A 16,695-nucleotide genomic window follows, 5' to 3' on the forward strand; every position below is an offset into this window, starting at 1 on the left:
CAGGGGCTCCTGGGTGGTAGAGTCGGTTGTGTCTGACTCTTGGCTTTGGCTCAGGTCGTGATTTCAGGGTCACGAGATCGAGCCCTGAGTTAGGCTCCACACTATGCAGAAGGAGTCTGCTTGAGATTTCCTCTCCCTCTGCCCCCCACCCACTTGTGCTCTCTCTCGCTCTCTCTCTAAAATAAATAAATAAATCTTTAAATGTTTTTTTTTTTAAAAATAAAGACACCTGCAGACTGAAAGTAAGGGGATGGGGAAACATTTATTGTGAAATCGATGCGAAAAGAAAGTTGGGGTATCTGACAAATTCTATCTGAAAAATTGACTACAAATCCATCTGACAAATTGTAATGGACAAATAGACTACAGCTATTTCTACTGTTCTTTCCCTCTTTCCTCTCCTGGTGTTGTAATTACTCGTGTTGTAACTGGTAGTTGTCCCATAGTTCTTGAATATCGTGTTCTTCTTTTTTCAATCTTTTTTTTTTTTTGTCTTCTTTTTTTCTTTCTGCCTTTCAGACTTGGAGGTTTCTACTGCTAAATCCTCAAGTTTACAGATTCTTTCTTTGGCCATGCTCGGTCTGCTAACAAGTCCACCAAACACATTCTTCATTTCTGTTACGGTGTTGTTGACGACTAGCAGTTCTCATTATTCTTTCTTAGAATTTCCATCTCTCTGCTTTCATGCTTTCTCCTTATGCTGACTGCTTTAGCCATTAAAGCCCTCAGCCTCTTAGCTGTAGTTGTTTTCAGTTCCAGCTCTGATACCTCTAACATTCCTATCATTTCTGAGTCTGTTTCTGGGGCTTATTCAGTCTTTCCAAACTGTGTTTTTTGCCCTTTGTGATTTTTTTTCTGGATACCTCACTCAGTATACCATGTCAAAGTGTCTGCTGTAAATAGGCTTTGGGTAACGGGGTGACATGGTGCAGGGAGGAGATGCATTCTACAGTCCTGTGATTAGGTCTTGGGGTTTCCATGAGCCTGTGCCCCAGGACTGTGGGCTTCATCTTCTTCTTAGTCCCCTCCCTCTCAGGTGGGACACGATGGCCAGAAGGGTTTGGAGGAGGGTATTCCTTCCTGCAGGCCAGTTAGACTCTGGGTCAGGCTCTGGTAAAATCATTTTCCCTGAGGGCAGACCTTGTTAAGAAAGAATGGTCAGGTTGTTTCCAAAGGTTCCTTTTCCCCTCCTCTACCAGAAGCACGACAGGAAGGAGGTAAAACTCACAAAAGTGTGGGGGCCCCTACGACAGGGTCCTCCTGAGGTTTCTGTCACTCATACCCGTCCACGCTGAGCCCCCAGCAGTATGTCCTGTAGTGTTCAGGACACTGGGTCCCGTGCAGGTTCTGTTTCAGGAAGTTGTAATTCCCTGGATTAGTCTTTCAGTCACAGCAGCTTGTCCTGTGACTTCACCTCCCAGACAGGCCCAGGGAGAGCTGTCGCTGTTTCCAATTGTTCAGCCTTTTTTGTTACGAGGGAGTGAGTAGCGACTCCCGAGCTCCTTACGCATGGAACCGGAAACCTAAAATCCTTGACAGTTATTTTTACTTTTGGTCACTCTCCGGAGTCAGCTTAGGCATTCTCTGACTTCTGTGTCTGGGATAAGTGTCCCCTCCATCTGCCTTGCAGGTGTCCTGTGCTTCCTCTAGTCACAACCTAGAAAATCAGGCCATTGTTGGGATAATTACGGCACAGGACCCAACCTCTGCTGGTCATGGAAAGCTTTCCAGAGGATGGGAATATCAGAGCCCTGAGGACAATGACAAGTGAACCAGGTGGAAAGAGCTTAGTTGTTTCCATGACCATCACCCTTTTAAGATTCTAAACGCCTGGAGGACAAACTCCACATTTTATTCAAATTAGCATTCCCAGTGTTCAGTAATTGTTGAAGGTGGGGAAGGAGTGAAATTTAACAACTGGAAAATGAAGGAAAGGGTGGTCTATCAGTTGGGAGCAGAAAGTACCAGAACAAACTTCAACCTGTGTCCAGGGAACCACCAGTAATAGTCTGGGGCACTTGGAGCAGCGTGTTGTCTGGGAAGAACCAGGACAGACAAGCCGGCACCCACTGATGGAGGACCGTGAAGGCAGGCAGGGCAGGGGAGCTGCTGGCCCACGAGCGGAGAAGCCCTCTCTATGTACCCCTGTTTCCTGCAAACAGTGACCCTGGGCAAGTCATTCCTACAGTAGGGTTTCCTGGATTCCACATCTGAAGCTGAGAAGTGTTTATAAAATGAAACTCTTTTCAAAATGTATTTATTTGAGAGACAGAGAGAGAGAGAGCATGAGCAAGAGGGGTAGAGGGGAGAAGGATAGAGAATGTCAAGCAGACTCCATGCTGAGTGTGAAGCCTGACATAGGGCTTGATCTCATGGCTCTGAGATCATGACCTGAGCCAAAACCGAGGTCAGATGCTTAACTCACTGCACGAGCCAGGTGCCCCTAAAATAAAACTCTTAATGGGGAGCCTGAGTGGTGCTGACGGTTAAGTGTCTGACCCTGGTTTTGGCTCAGGTCATAAGATTGAGCTCTGCGTCGGGCTCCACACTCAGCACAGAGTCAGCTTGAAAGATTTTCTCTCTTCCTCCCTCTTCCTTTGCCTCTCACCCCACTTGTTTTCTCTCTCTCTCTCTCTCTCTTTCAATCTCTCAAAAAAATAAATAAAGTCTTAAAAAATAAACTTTCAACATTCCAAGTGAAGGATGGATTAACTTTTTGCAAATATGGAAAACCTGTGATAGCCTGGCCAGGCCCAGTTTTTCTGCTTGACGGATGAGGGTCACACCAGTTTCCAAGCATCCCCTCTCCCAGGGCACAACCCTCCACAGCACCCCAGCCCTGGAGGCCTGGTGTAGTGGGGAGTGCCAGTCCCCAGAGGCAGAGAGAGACCTCTGAGTTAGCGAAGTCCCCTTGCCTCTGGAAAGGGTAGCATTTCCTTGGACACTTTCTCATAGCCGAAGAAGCAATGTGGGAGCCGGGAGACAAGCACCGGAAAGGACAAGACCGCTCTCGTGAGCACTAGCCTCGGCCAGGTGGGTTTTCCTTGGCATTTCTGGCCTCAGACCTTCAGCAGCTGAAGGCCTCCAGGATGTACCCCTGGAACAGGTTCTGCCGGCGGAGCTCTACCACTAAATTAAAATGCTCCGTTACACGGCTACGAGTAATTAACTGGGGGACCTTTCTTCAAGCACAGCATGTGACACGGCAGGGTAAGGCAGAGCGGGATTAAAGGAGAGGAGAGGTGACAGTCTGTGTTGCTGGATGCCTCTAAGTCATTTTTTGATTTTGAAATTCACAAGGGTGGAAACAGGCGGCTGAGAGGGTCACTTCAGCCGCCGGCCTCGTTCAGCCGGCTCGGTGGACTGCAAGTCAGGAGAGCTCCCGCTAAAAACCTGTTTTCTCTCCAGAAATCGGAAGCCCTGGCATCACTGGACCCATTGTCCCATGACAGCTCAGCTGTTTAAAGCTGATGGCAGCTGCCCCCTCGTGGGGCTTGAACACCCTCCAGTCCCTGCCGCATGTCCCCGCCGCCGGCCCGTCACCACGCCGCTCACGTAAGTACACCCACCTGACTCCTCGCTGCAAGGCAGCTAAGCTTTCCGACCCCTGGGTCGAAGATTCCTTAGCTCTTATAATTTTCTAAATTATTTTTCTGAAGAGTACGTAAATCTATTCTCATTTTTATTTTTTTATTTTAATCCCAGTATACGATGGGATATTATTCAGCCATTAAAAAAGGACGAAATCCTTCCCTCTTTGTAAACTTGCTTCTCTTTCCAGCCTCTTCCCTCATAATGGGCAAAGGTGGTTTTCCTGTCCTGAGAATCTCATAAATTATTTTTATGAGACACCAGATAGAACCCGGACAAGGCTCGCCAACCTTCTTATGAGGTGTGAAAAAGTAAAAGACCAAGCGTCCAGAGAAATGATATTTGGTTCTAGGTCTTCCTGCTGCTTAGTTTGTGACGACTGTATGCGTGGCCATCAGCCCCACGCCTCCACGGGAAGGTGCTTGGTTACGCGCTCTGAATGGATGAACACGCCTTACCAAGGTCTCAGGCAGTATCCGCACTTAACCTGATGGTTTCCAAGCTTCCTCCAGCTCTGCGCTCTGTGACTCTGTAAGGGCAAGAGTGGTTTTCTGGTGACTTTATGTGCTGGAATGACAGGGTGACAGGCAAAGACTGGAAAGCCTGCCTGACGTTCATTCCAGTTGCCTAGAGCCTGTAAACACTCGTTGCTTCTGTGCTAAGTCTGGATATGCAGAGTAACAAGGTGCAGGGTCCCTTCGGGGCAATCTCCTGGGGTTGGGGAATAAGAAAACCGGTGATTAACACATCCCCAAGCCCATACCTCTTGCATACTTGTGCCAACATCACCTTGGGTTTTTGTTTGTTTGTTTGTTTTGTCTTCTGCCCTTCCCTCTGGGAAACTACTAGCATCTCTGAGTCAGAGCGTTGCGGTCCCCTGGCTGAGAGCTTCTGCTTGCGGTTCGGAGAATGGAGCCTCTATAATGATGTTAGTTACAAACCAGAGAAGCTAAAATGCTCATCCCTCTGGGAGAGGCAACCCGGACCTCAGATTGCATTAGGAGCTGCATGCTTAACAGCAGCTCATTTCCTGGAAGCTGACTTCACTTGGTGGAGTGGAGAGGAGGCAGGGGAAACGGCACAGCCCAAAAGCCCAGGCAGGCCAGGAAAGGGAGATTCCTGTCTATAATGCACAGGTTATCAGGCAAATCTCAGCTGGTGGTCAGCTCTTGTCAAAGAACTCAACAGGCATCAACCTTACTTTTCCGTAATTTTATCCCTAAGCTGATCTACTGCATTGAAAGAGATCACCATTTAATGAGAAGGCAGAAGATGGTCCAGAATGAACCAACCTGGGGGGTGGAGGGGTGTGGGGGGAGGAGTCCTGCACGCCCTCGCTCGGCAATCGCTTTGGGGCTGTCCTAACCTCTCTGCTCACGCACTGGGCGCAGACTGAAATGTAGGGGTCTTGCCCAAAGCCTAGCCCCAGGGCCATGTAGCTGGTCTTCTGATATCCACCAGCTCCTGCTCTGCCCCACAGCTCAGCAGCCCCCTCCCTACGGCTATGCCATTTATGTCCCGCACAAGCCCTGGCACTCATTCTGATCTGAATGAAGCGTGAGGGCTTTAACATTCTTGAACACAGCTCTCTGGGACTCAAGGTGAAGTGTATGGTACTTGTGGTCTGGTCCCTGGCAACGTTAACTGGGTATTGCTTTGTTCTAAGACTGAATCTTCAGGGGCGCCTGGGTGGCTCACTGGATTAAGCTGCTGCCTTCAGCTCAGGTCATGATCCCAGAGTCCTGGGATTGAGCCCTACATCGGGCTCTCTGCTCTGTGAGGAGCCTGCTTCCTCCTCTCTGCCTGCCTCTCGCCGACTTGTGATCTCTGTCTGTCAAATAAATAAATAAAATAAATCTTTAAAAAAAAAAAAAAAAGACTGAATTTCCATTCTCAACCGACGGTCCCTTTCTCATTATGGGCCCCTGGGTTTTTCCATTTTCCGGTAACACCCCAGAAACACCTTCCCTCCACCCCTATCCATGCCTCTGGGATCCAGGCCCTCCCACCAGACTCCTTCTCCTTCTTTTTCCTTTTTAAGATTTATTTATTTATTTGAGAGACAGAGAGAGCGCGGGCGCGTGCACACAAGTTGGGGGAGGGGCAGAAGGAGTGGGAGAAGCAGACTCCCTGCTGAGTATAGAGCCCGATGTGGGGGTCAATCCTACAACCCTAAGATCATGACCTGAGCTGAAATCAAGTCAGATGCCCAACCGATGGAGCCCCCCGGCACCCCCTCCCAGCCACCTCCTTCGGAAGAGCCGGGACGGCTGGCATTTGCTGAGTGGCTTCCACGCGCTCCCACTGGGGCTGACCCTTTGGCATATTGGCCCTCTATGCCCCACAGCGCGTGTGCGAGGCAGATCCAGGCCCCAGTGCGGAGTCGAAGAACAGGGAGGATACTGAGGCTCAGAGGCAAGAGGCCATTTCCCGAGACCACCCAGCCGGGAAGCGGAGGAGCAGAGGTCTGAAGCATGGTCAGCTTGGTTTAAGGGCTTCTTGTTCTTATCTCTCCACCCTGGGGACTGTCAGGGACCGAAGCACAGCTCCAAACAGCTGAATCTGGCCCCCCCACCTGCCCGCCACCCTCCCGGAGCCCAGCGACTTCCAAGCGCTGCTCAGCCTAGATCTGCCGCAGCTCAGTCCTGTCCTCTTATTCGGGGTCCCTCGCTGTGAAGACTTGACCCCGTGTTGCCAACAGGCTTTGGGGGAGAAAAAGCAAACAAACAAACTCTGGAGCCCCTTTAGCATCAAGTGGACTCATTCACTTCATAGCTTGCTGTGTGACCCTGAGCAAGTTTCTGAGCTTCTCTGAGCCTCACTTTCTTAGAATAAAGGGTAATGACAAAGCCTCACCCCAGAGGGGGTTGTACAGATACACATCTGGCTACCTTTAAAACCTGGAATTGAAAAGCTATTTCTCTGTCCATGCATCCGAACTCCTTGTTTAAAACTTTGTTTTAAAGCTGAATGTAAGGGCGCCTGGGTGGCTCAGTCGGTTAAGTGTCTGCCTTCAGCTCAAGTCATGATCCCAGGGACCTGGGATTGAGCCCCACATCAGGCTCCCTGCTCCACGGGGAGTCTGCTTCTCCCTCTCCCTCTGCTCTTCTCCCCTGCCCCACCCCCGCTCATGGGCGCATGTGCACATGTGCGCTCTCTCTCTCTCTCTCTCAAATAAATAAAATCTTAAAAAATAAAATAAAGCTGAGCATAAAAAACAAAACAGAACTGAGATGACACTTGAAATATCCCAGATGCTGTTGCAATTGAAATCAGGACACTGCGTGGCCCACAGAAGAGGGTGTAACAATGTCACTTGGGCATTTGTTAAGAACGTCGCCGACAGGCAGCAAAGGCAGAGGAAAATCACGGGTTCCAGGCACACGTCTAGTAGCAACGCCTCTTTCCAGGAGGGGCCTCAGCAACCACTGCTGACAGTTTTCTTCAGGCTCCATCAATGTTTGCCGTTGTTTAAAGACACACATTAATTTGAAGTCTCCTCCCATTCTCTCTGTAAATTACAGCATTCAGATGAAGTGGCAGCTGCTGTAATTAAGACACAGTTAATTGCCTATCTCCTTAATTGCAATGATAGGATTTTGACAGTTTGGTAAATAAGAATTGTTTGGTTTCCTCTGGCAACTTCAGCCTTGGCTTCCCTCACAAACGCTGAGTCACCCAACTCCGGGACAAAGGGCTGTGGGGGCAGGAGATGGGCGGGGAAGAAGCAGGTTCACCTGCAGTCCCGGTCACCTGAGGCGGAAAACCACAAAAGCAGGAAGTGTGGATCGTGGTGGCACAGGAGGAAACACACACAGGTCAGGAGCTACCGAGCGCCAACCCCGCTTCTGAGTCCACGTCTTCCCCCAGGGCACGAAGGATGCTTCAGAGTGGCGGAGAGGGACGGTGGGTCAAAGCCAGGTCTTTGGGGTCACGTGGCCTGGGGCTCAGAGCCTCCCTGTACCTTTTCCGCATGTTCTCGAATGCTTCCTGGTCTCATTGGCTTCTACCAAATGGATTTCGCAGTCGCTGCATCATAACATTTCGAGAATTAAGAAAAATTGTCTTGTCAAGAGCCTTAGCAACACATCAGGCTCGTGATGAGTGGCCAGCAAATGCAGCCACACAGCAGGCGTGACGCTGGCTCCAAGGCAGACGTCAAGGAATGTGCTTGCAGTTTTTCTTTTCCGTAAGCTAAATCTGGACCAGAGTCTACCTTTCAGGTTCCCATCCCTGGCATTCCTCTCGGGTCTTGCCACCTTCCAAAAACACTGATTCAAGGAGCCGGAGTCCAAGCGATTAGCATCAGAAAAACTGGACCTAATTTTCAAAGCCTCTAGGAGGCAAGGGGATGCCGTGATTTACGGCACTGCGGAGACACGGGAGAGAAAGAAAACAGGTTTCCACGATGAAACCCTACAAACGCTCATATCCCACCCTGGTCATTAGTAGCACTCAAAGCGTGACTGTTAGCTCTGATCGCACTGTGACAACTCTATTATTTGTCAATCCTTGCTGCCCACAGGCCACACTAAAAAGGGTCTTAGTGACAATGACATTTGGCTCTTTCTCGGGGCCACTGGTTTTGTACTCAAGCTCCTGTCCTCCCAGAAGCATGAAGTGAAGGAAACATTGGTGTACGAGACGTAACACTGTTTCAACGAACAAATGGATGGAAGGAAGTGAATGGGGGGAAGATCTCCATTTAATAATAAGTGCGGGGCACCTGGGCGCTCAGTTGGGTAGGCAGCTGCCTTTGGCTCAGGTCATGATCCCAGAGTCCTAGGATCAAGTCCCGCATCGGGCTCTCTGCTCAGCGGGGAGCCTTATTCTCCTCTCCCTCTGCCGGCCGCTCTGCTACTTGTGCTCTCTTTCTTTCTGTCAAATAAATTAAAATCTTTGATTTAAAAAAAAAAACTATAAAAGTAAGAGTGACTGTAAGGAAGGTGCCTCTTGTCATGCTCAGCACAAATACGGCTTCAGCTCTGGAGAGGGGATCTTAAACAAGATCGGAGCTCCCAGTGCTTTAATCTAAACAAACTCCAAAGGAAGGCAGTCAGGGGTGTTCTGGGGGCTTCCCCATCCCGAGGAAGCCAGCCTTCTTCAAGCTTACTCTTCCATCCTCCTAAATGCATGGCTTCCATTGCATGGTTGCAAGCTGCTCCCGTCCCAGCATCTTCGCTGCATTCTTAGGTCAGGAGAAGCCCTGAGTTAGGAACCAAAGCTCAGCTATCTAGTGAGTGAGTGATTTTTTTATAGGTGCCGGGACAGAAACAAACTGTTATAGCCACTGATGCCCGATGAGATGTTACCACGTGCCAGGCACCGTGCTACGTGTTTTATATGGTTTGGTTCTCTCTTCTCCACAGCAAAACCTGTGCTCTAGATAATAATAATGTTATTATTGCCACACGTCAACCAATGGAGACATTAGCGACTAGAGATTAAGAAATAACAAATGGGGGCACCTGGGTGGCTCAGTGGGTTAAAGCCTCTGCCTTTGGCTCAGGTCATGATCCCAGGGTCCTGGGATTGAGCCCCACATCAGGCTCTCTGCGCAGCAGAGCCTGCTTCCTCCTCTGTCTCTCTGCCTGTCTGCCTACTTGTGATCTCCATCTGTCAAATAAATAAATAAATAAAATCCTTTTTAAAAAAAAGAAAGAAAGAAAGAACAAATGGAGGGGCACCTATGTGGCTCATCAGTTAGGCATCTGGCTCTTGGTTTTGGCACAGATCATGATCTCAGGATTGTGAGATCAAGCCCGGTGTTGGGCTCTACACAGCATGGAGTCTGCCTGGGATTCTTTCCCTCTTCCTCTCCCTCCCCCTGCTCGCATGCTCCCTCTCTCTCCCTCAAATAAATAATAAATAAAATCTTTTAAAAAGAAAGAAAGAACCAATGGAACTGGGAAAGCAGCACAGAGAGAATTTGAGCCCAGGTCTTAGCGAGAGCAAATTTCTTGCTCTTAACTAACTTATTAACTTAAGCTGTTTCTCACAAAGAAGGGATGATACACGCGGGTCCTAAAACATCAGGTGTAATGGGCGGACACACAGGTAAACAGTACATAGTGACCAGGTATGTGCAAGTCAGGTGGGAGGGGCAGGCTGTCTAGATTAGGACTGAATGGAGATCAGCTAGTCCTACAAAGGGAGAAGGATGTGTCCTAGATCCAGAAAACAGCACACAGAATGGCATAGCCATCGCGGATTGTGAAGTGGAAGCTGGGCTCCACGTGTTATCTTCTCAGTCAGGAGGAAAAGAAGGGATCAGTGAGGAAAGTGCTTCGTTTATCATGAAGAAGATAGCCTTCTACGACCACCCCTACAGCAGATGTTTTACTGTGTGTCATTGGCCAGAGCCAAGTGAAGGCCACTGAGAGACACAAGGAAGGACAGAAAAGCCACAGGTGGCTGAGATCGGCCATGAATCGTCCACTGGGGCTGGACCCTTGCAACTGGAACCGAACTGGGGTTGTGTCAGCAAAAGGAGGGGCAGGGGAAGGGTGGTGGGAGGCAACCAATAGGCTCAGCCCAACACTTTAGCACCAAAGCAGAGGGTGAAGTGAGAGCAGCCCCATGAGACTAACGAGGGAAGGACAGAAATTACTTAGTGAGGTGTTAGGATTGAAGTCTGAGGGAGAAGGCTTTTTAGGTAATTCCCAAATATATGGCTAGGCTGACTGAAATGTCGGTGATTTAATTAATCACTGGAAGGCACTGAGATGCATTGTCTCAGTTCCGGCTGCCCTAACACAGTTCCACAGGTGAGGGGGCTTCGACAACAGAAATTTATTTCTCACACTACTGGAGGCTGGGAAGTCCAAGATCAAGGTGCTGTCTGATTCAGTTCCTGGCCAGAGACTTTTTCTTGGTTTGAGGTGGCTGCCTTTTCACTGCGTCCCCACATGTGGAGAGAGAGGGAGCTCTCTCGTTTTCTTATTCTCCTTTAAGGGCAATAAATCCATCATGGGGACCCCACCTTCATGACCAATCTAACCCTAATTTCCTCCCAAAGTCCCCATCTTCAAACACCATCACACTGGGCATTGGGGCTTCAATACATGAATTTTAGGGTGACAAAAACTCCATCCACAACACGCAAAAAATGATTTTGTGACCTAGAAGAGATTCAATTGCTTTGGGATTCTTCAGGGACTTTCTTACCTCTTGGTTCATTGGGAGGGACAAACAAAGCAAGTAAAACTGTTTTACATCAGCCTCCCTATAATAGTCTATTGTCATAATCACTTAAATAGAAAGCAGTTGGAGGGGTGCCTGGGTGGCTCAGTCATTAAGCGTCTGCCTTCTGCTCATGTCATGATCCTAGGGCCCTGGGATCAAACCCCGCATCTGGCTCCCTGCTCGGTGGGAAGGCTGTTTCTCCCTCTTCCACTTCCCCTGCTTGTATTGTATTTTCTCTCTTGATGTCTCTGTCTCTCTGTCTCTCTGTCAAATAAATAAATAAAATCTTTTAAAAAAGAAAGAAAGCAGTCGGGGTGGCTACCTGATCTTATTTCCCCAGTGGCTACATTATTGATATGTGACCCCAAGCCCTGATGGACAGGCTGTGTCATTTTCATATCAGTTTCAATGCCACAGGGCACCAGGATGCCCTGTGTCTCTGGGATCCCAGGACCTGCCCTGGAACCTGCTTCCTGAGATTTGGCGATTCTCATCATTCCTCCACTCTAACAGCCTTCCAAGAAATTAGTTCTTTTCATCAAGTTAATAGTAATCACGTATTACTTAACATATATTACTTAACTTCTAACAATAGAACTTAAAACCAAAAGAATTTTATCCACCTTGATCAGGTTTTTTTTTAATCGCTTTATAACGTGTGATTGACATACACCTTGGTTAAGCCATTCAAAGCATATTAATATGCCACAATCTCTCATATGTGGTATTCTTGCCAAAAATGTCTACTTAGCATCTAATCATGAAGAAATGAGGAGAAAAAATGAAATTAACACATAGACTGTGAGACATGTTATATGTCAGCTAGTGGGGATTCATAAAACAAGTCGTTATCATTGGAATACCAACCAAGTCACTGTTAGGGATTAGAAGGGGCCAACGTAATTACCAGACTTAATGTGTGAGCTTTGATTGGCTCCTGGATCATTTAAAATAATCAACTTTACAAAAACACTTTGGGCTCAATTTGGACTATGTATGAACGGTATTATATAGCATTAGCATTACTTCTGTTCAGTGGGACAATATGCTGGGGTTGGGTGACAAATATTCCAATTCTTCAGAGACAAGCTAAAATATCTAGGGTTAGATGTCATGATGTCTAACTTCAGATGATTCAGAAAAAAGTATATAGATAACATGACAACATATGGAAACCTGCAAAACACGGTGGAAGGTACATGGATGTTCTCTGCATTATTCCTGCAACTTTTCTGTGAGTTTGAAAATTTTCTAAATGAAACAGGGAAAGTTCCCAATGTGCAAAGTGTCTTACAGGACAGATTTATGTCAATGAGGCAGAGTGACATGCCTATTCTACCTAGTTCTTGAGGCTGGTCCTGACCTATATAATTATAATTAACTTTTGCTAACTATCGGAGGGCTGCCACAGGCATAATCTCTTAAAATCCTGATGGGAATGAGCCTCACATGGTAGCTTTTAGTGTCCTACTTTATTATAGCCAGAATACAGAGTCGACCGGCAGAGCCCCGTCCTGGCCTGTGTCTGACCTTGCACCACCTTGGTTTTCCTCCTTCGCTCGGGGCCAGTGCAGGAAGGAGTACCTGGAAGGTCCAGCTGAAATATTATGGAGCATTTGGCTGACAAGGGAAATTTTTATTTTAATTTCGTTATTTTTTAAAATTGAAGTCTAGGTGCTATACACTGTTACATCAGTTTCTCATGTACAACATAGCGACTGGACAATTCCATACATGACCCTATCCTCACCACAATCAGTGTAGTCACCATCTGTCGCTATACAGCATTATTATGATATTACCAGCTATATGCTCTATGTGGTACTTTTCATCTCTGTGACTCATTTGTTTTATAACTGAGAGTGTATAACCCTTAATCCTTTTTTTAACTCATGAAAATTGTTAGAGGCATATTGTGTTAGAGAGCTCTGAAATTTTTGGAATAATTTTTTTTTAATTTGTGTATAGTTGACACACAATGTTACATTAGTTTCAGGTGTATGACACAGTGATTTGATGAGTGTCTACCTTACATTGCCAAGTGTAGCTGCCATCTGTCACAACAGAATGCTATTACAAGACCATTGACTACATTCCCTATGCTGTACCCTTCATTCCCATGACTTGTTCACTCCCTGACTAAAAGCCTGTATCTCCCTCGCCCCTTCATCCATTTTGCCCATCCCCCACCTCCTTCCCTTCTGACAACCATCAATTTGTTCTCCATATTTATAGGTCTGATTCTGCTTTTTGTTTGTTTGTTTCTTTTGTCTTTTAGAATCCACATATGAATGAAATCATATGGTATTTCTCTTTCTCTGACTTATTTCATTTGATATCAGACTCTCCAGGTCCATCCATGTTGTTACAAATGGCCAGAACTCATTCTTTTTTATGGCTGAGTGCTATTCCATTGTAGATATATACCACATCTTCTTTATCCATTCATGTGTAGATGGACACTTGGGTTGCTTCCATATCTTAGCTATTGTAAATAATACTGCCATAAACATTGGGGTGCATATGTCTTTTCAAATTAGTGTCTTCATTTTCTCTGGGTAAATACCCACTAGTAGAATTACTGGACCATATGGAGATTCTATTTGTAATTTTTAAAAAGATTTTATTTATTTATTTATTTATTTGAGAGAAAGAACAGAGCAGGGGAAGGGACAAGCAGACTCCAAGCTGAGAGCAGTGTCTGACACCGGGCTCAATTCCATGACCTGAGATCATGACCTGAGCCAAAATCAAGAGTCAGAGTGCCTCTCTATTTTTAATTTTTTGAGGAACCTCCAATACTGTTTTCCCCAATAGCTGCACCAGTTTGCATTCCCACCAACAGTGCACAAGGGCTTCTTTTTCTCCACATCCTCTCCCACACTTACTTCTTATCTTTTCTATGCTAGATATTCTCACAGGTATGAGGTGATGTCTCATTGTGCTTCAGGTTGATATTTCCCTGATGATTAGTGTGGAATTTTGAATTTTTAACGAAGATTTCAGGACACCAGAAACTTGAGAATAATTTCTGAATCACTGCAAAGAAACATTTTCTTTGTCCTGCATCTTCTTTTAAGCCCTCTTCTACCGGAAGAGTATCTAATGGTCATGCCCCATCCCTTCCCCAGCATTTGACTGGAGGCAGAAGGAGCATAGAGGGCTTGTGGTTCTTCTAAAGGGAGAGGAATTTTGCCTTTGGGTGCATTCCTTAGACAGAGCTTTCCGGGCAACACTCTCTGAGGCAGAAATTGCCTGAGGAAGTTTGTTACTGTGTGCTCAAGGAGCAATACTTACAGGATCTGACAAGTGGACAAGCTGAATGCTGAACGGTGACCTAGTTGCCACAGAGGCCCCAGCCAATGCTCCAAGGCTAGAATGGAACTTCAGAGATGTCCCAAACTGGGGCCAGGAGGCTAGACTTCCGAACCCCATATTAACCACTCACCGGACATGGGTTGCCCCAGAAAGGGTGTGGTAATCTTCACAGAGGCCACTCTTTTTAGTTGAAAGACATTCTTGGGGGAGGAACTGAACTATGATCTTTCAGAAGGCAATAGTTTCAGTTGGGACACTAGAACCTCAACCCTAAATGGGGATCCAGGAGATGTAATCTGCCTCAACTGAGCTAAGATCCAGCCAGACCAGTGTTATTGTCATGTCTACTCTTCTTGATCTAGAAGAGTTTCTCAGCCTTTCTTTATCTTTCTTAAACTTCATCATTTTTAAAAAGAGTTCAGGCCTTATGTATTTGGAGAATACATAAGCTTGTCTCTCTTACCTTATGATTAGGGTTCAGGTCCTATGCTTTTGTCTCACTGTCTTTCCTCTCAACAGATTCTGCACTTCCCCACATGTGATGTTGTTACCTGGTCTCATTAATCTCGTGGCCAGAAGGGGAGAAGAGGGTAGGTTCTGATGGCAAGGGGCGGGGGAGCTCTGCATTTTCTCCTCACCATCAAGGAAAGGAGGAACAACAACCCTTAACAGAGAGGAGTGGGCCACCTCCACGGGCCCAGAGAATTTAAACGAATCTTGAGTTTTCAAGGTCCTGAAGTGTAATGACCTCTTTTTCCTTATCCCAAAACTTAGGTTGCCACTCCTTTTTCAACCATGACCTTGACATTGTCATAGCAAAGTTTTGGTATTGCTCTCTGGGACCCTGCTACCCTTAGATTTCAGAACTGATCCTGAGTCTCACCTGTTTCTACCCTCCCGCTAGAGCAAATCAGTCGCTCCATAAGCTGCGAAGGGGGTATTCTGCTTTCACATTTTGCCTAATTCATGGTTAATCACCCTGAAATGGTCACTGTCTTACTGCAAAATATATAGGTACTCATCAAGAGCCATCCAATTTCATTGCCTTATAATTACTTATTCCTCTAACCTTTCAAATGCCTAAGATACTGCACCTGCCAGAGTGTTCTATCCTACTCAAATCCTATCCTTTTGTACAGTAAGGAAAGTCTTTTCTTTTTTTAAAGATTTTATTTATTTATTTGACAGAGAGAGAGAGAGATCACAAGTAGGCAGAGAGGCAGGCAGAGAGAGGGGGGGAAGCAGGCTCCCCACTGAGCAGAGATCCTGATGTGGGGCTCAATCCCAGGGCCCTGAGATCATGACCTGAGCCAAAGGCAGAGGCTTAACCCCCTAAGCCACCCAGGTGCCCCAGTAAGGAAAGTCTTAACAACTGCTCCACCACAGAAAGCCTGGGGCCATCCACCAGTGTGGAGGTCCTCACCCATAGCCTGCCAGTGGGCAATGCAATTTCGATACTCAGTTCAAGGTCAGCTTTCTCGAGCGAACTCTTTCAAATCAGGTTCACTGGTGGCGGTTGGTGGGCGGGGGAGACCTCTGAGACAGAGAATTTCATGGAGGTGACTTATTGGGAATAGTCTCAGGAACTATCCCTGTAATAGAGCAAAAGGACCAGGATTAGGTAGAGGGAGAAAATGAGAAAATGAACTCAGACACTACAGTATGACCTCAGCCAGCTGATTCCACAGGGACCATTGGAGCTGGGACAGCCCTACAGAATTATCCAAACTGAGGCCAGGGGACTGGGCCTTTGTGTCCTCCTGCTGACCGGTCCTTGGAGGCAGGCTGCCTGCAAGTGGGAGCCTTAAGCATGGAAGACAGTTTCCTTTGGTCAAAGGCAATCCTTGGAGAGGGATTGAACTTGAGTTATCAAGAGGCAACACACACTCTAAGCAGGTATGGAAACACTTCAGTCTTGAAGGAGAGAATGTGGATGGGACACCACATTCTCCACCACATGGATTATCACCCTTTTTGTAGTTAAAGAGCTCATCACCCATCTGAAAGTCATCTTCAGACCAGAGAAGTAGAGGAAGCCAGCAAAGTCAGCAGAGGAATGGCCAGGAAACCTGTCATGTAGGGCTGGCTCTGTGTTCAAAAGGAGGGAGGAGAGGGGATGTTTCAGGAAAATAGGTGAGGAATACTCAGCTCACCATCTCTGTCCTAGAACATAGCGTGGGTCACTCGAAGCCAGGATTTCTTTTGTACCTATCTTCCTGGGAGTCTAAGCGTACCATGGCACCATGTCCCATAATAATTGTAATGTAATTAATGAGATCAAATATTAACAGTAGTGTCCCCAGATTGAAGGATTTCAGATTATTCTAATGTTCTTAGCCACATTTTTCTATGCCATCTGAATTATGAGAAATGTATTATTTTAAGAAAATATTTAGATATTCTGTGCAGTTGAGGAAGATCTCAGAGCTCTCTGATATCACCACGGGGAGAAACTTGAGCCTAAGTGGGGAGAGGATGACGCCCAAACAGTGAGCTAACAGTGATCCTGGGAAAGAGTTCCTTAAAGAATATGCTTCTAAATTTGAAGATAAGATTTGGGTATAATAAGAAATGTGATGATTGCTTCCCTGGATAGTAGTC

The sequence above is a fragment of the Enhydra lutris genome, unplaced genomic scaffold (assembly GCF_002288905.1).
Source record: "Enhydra lutris kenyoni isolate GAN:26980312 unplaced genomic scaffold, ASM228890v2 scaffoldscaffold24, whole genome shotgun sequence".
Taxonomy (NCBI): domain Eukaryota; kingdom Metazoa; phylum Chordata; class Mammalia; order Carnivora; family Mustelidae; genus Enhydra; species Enhydra lutris.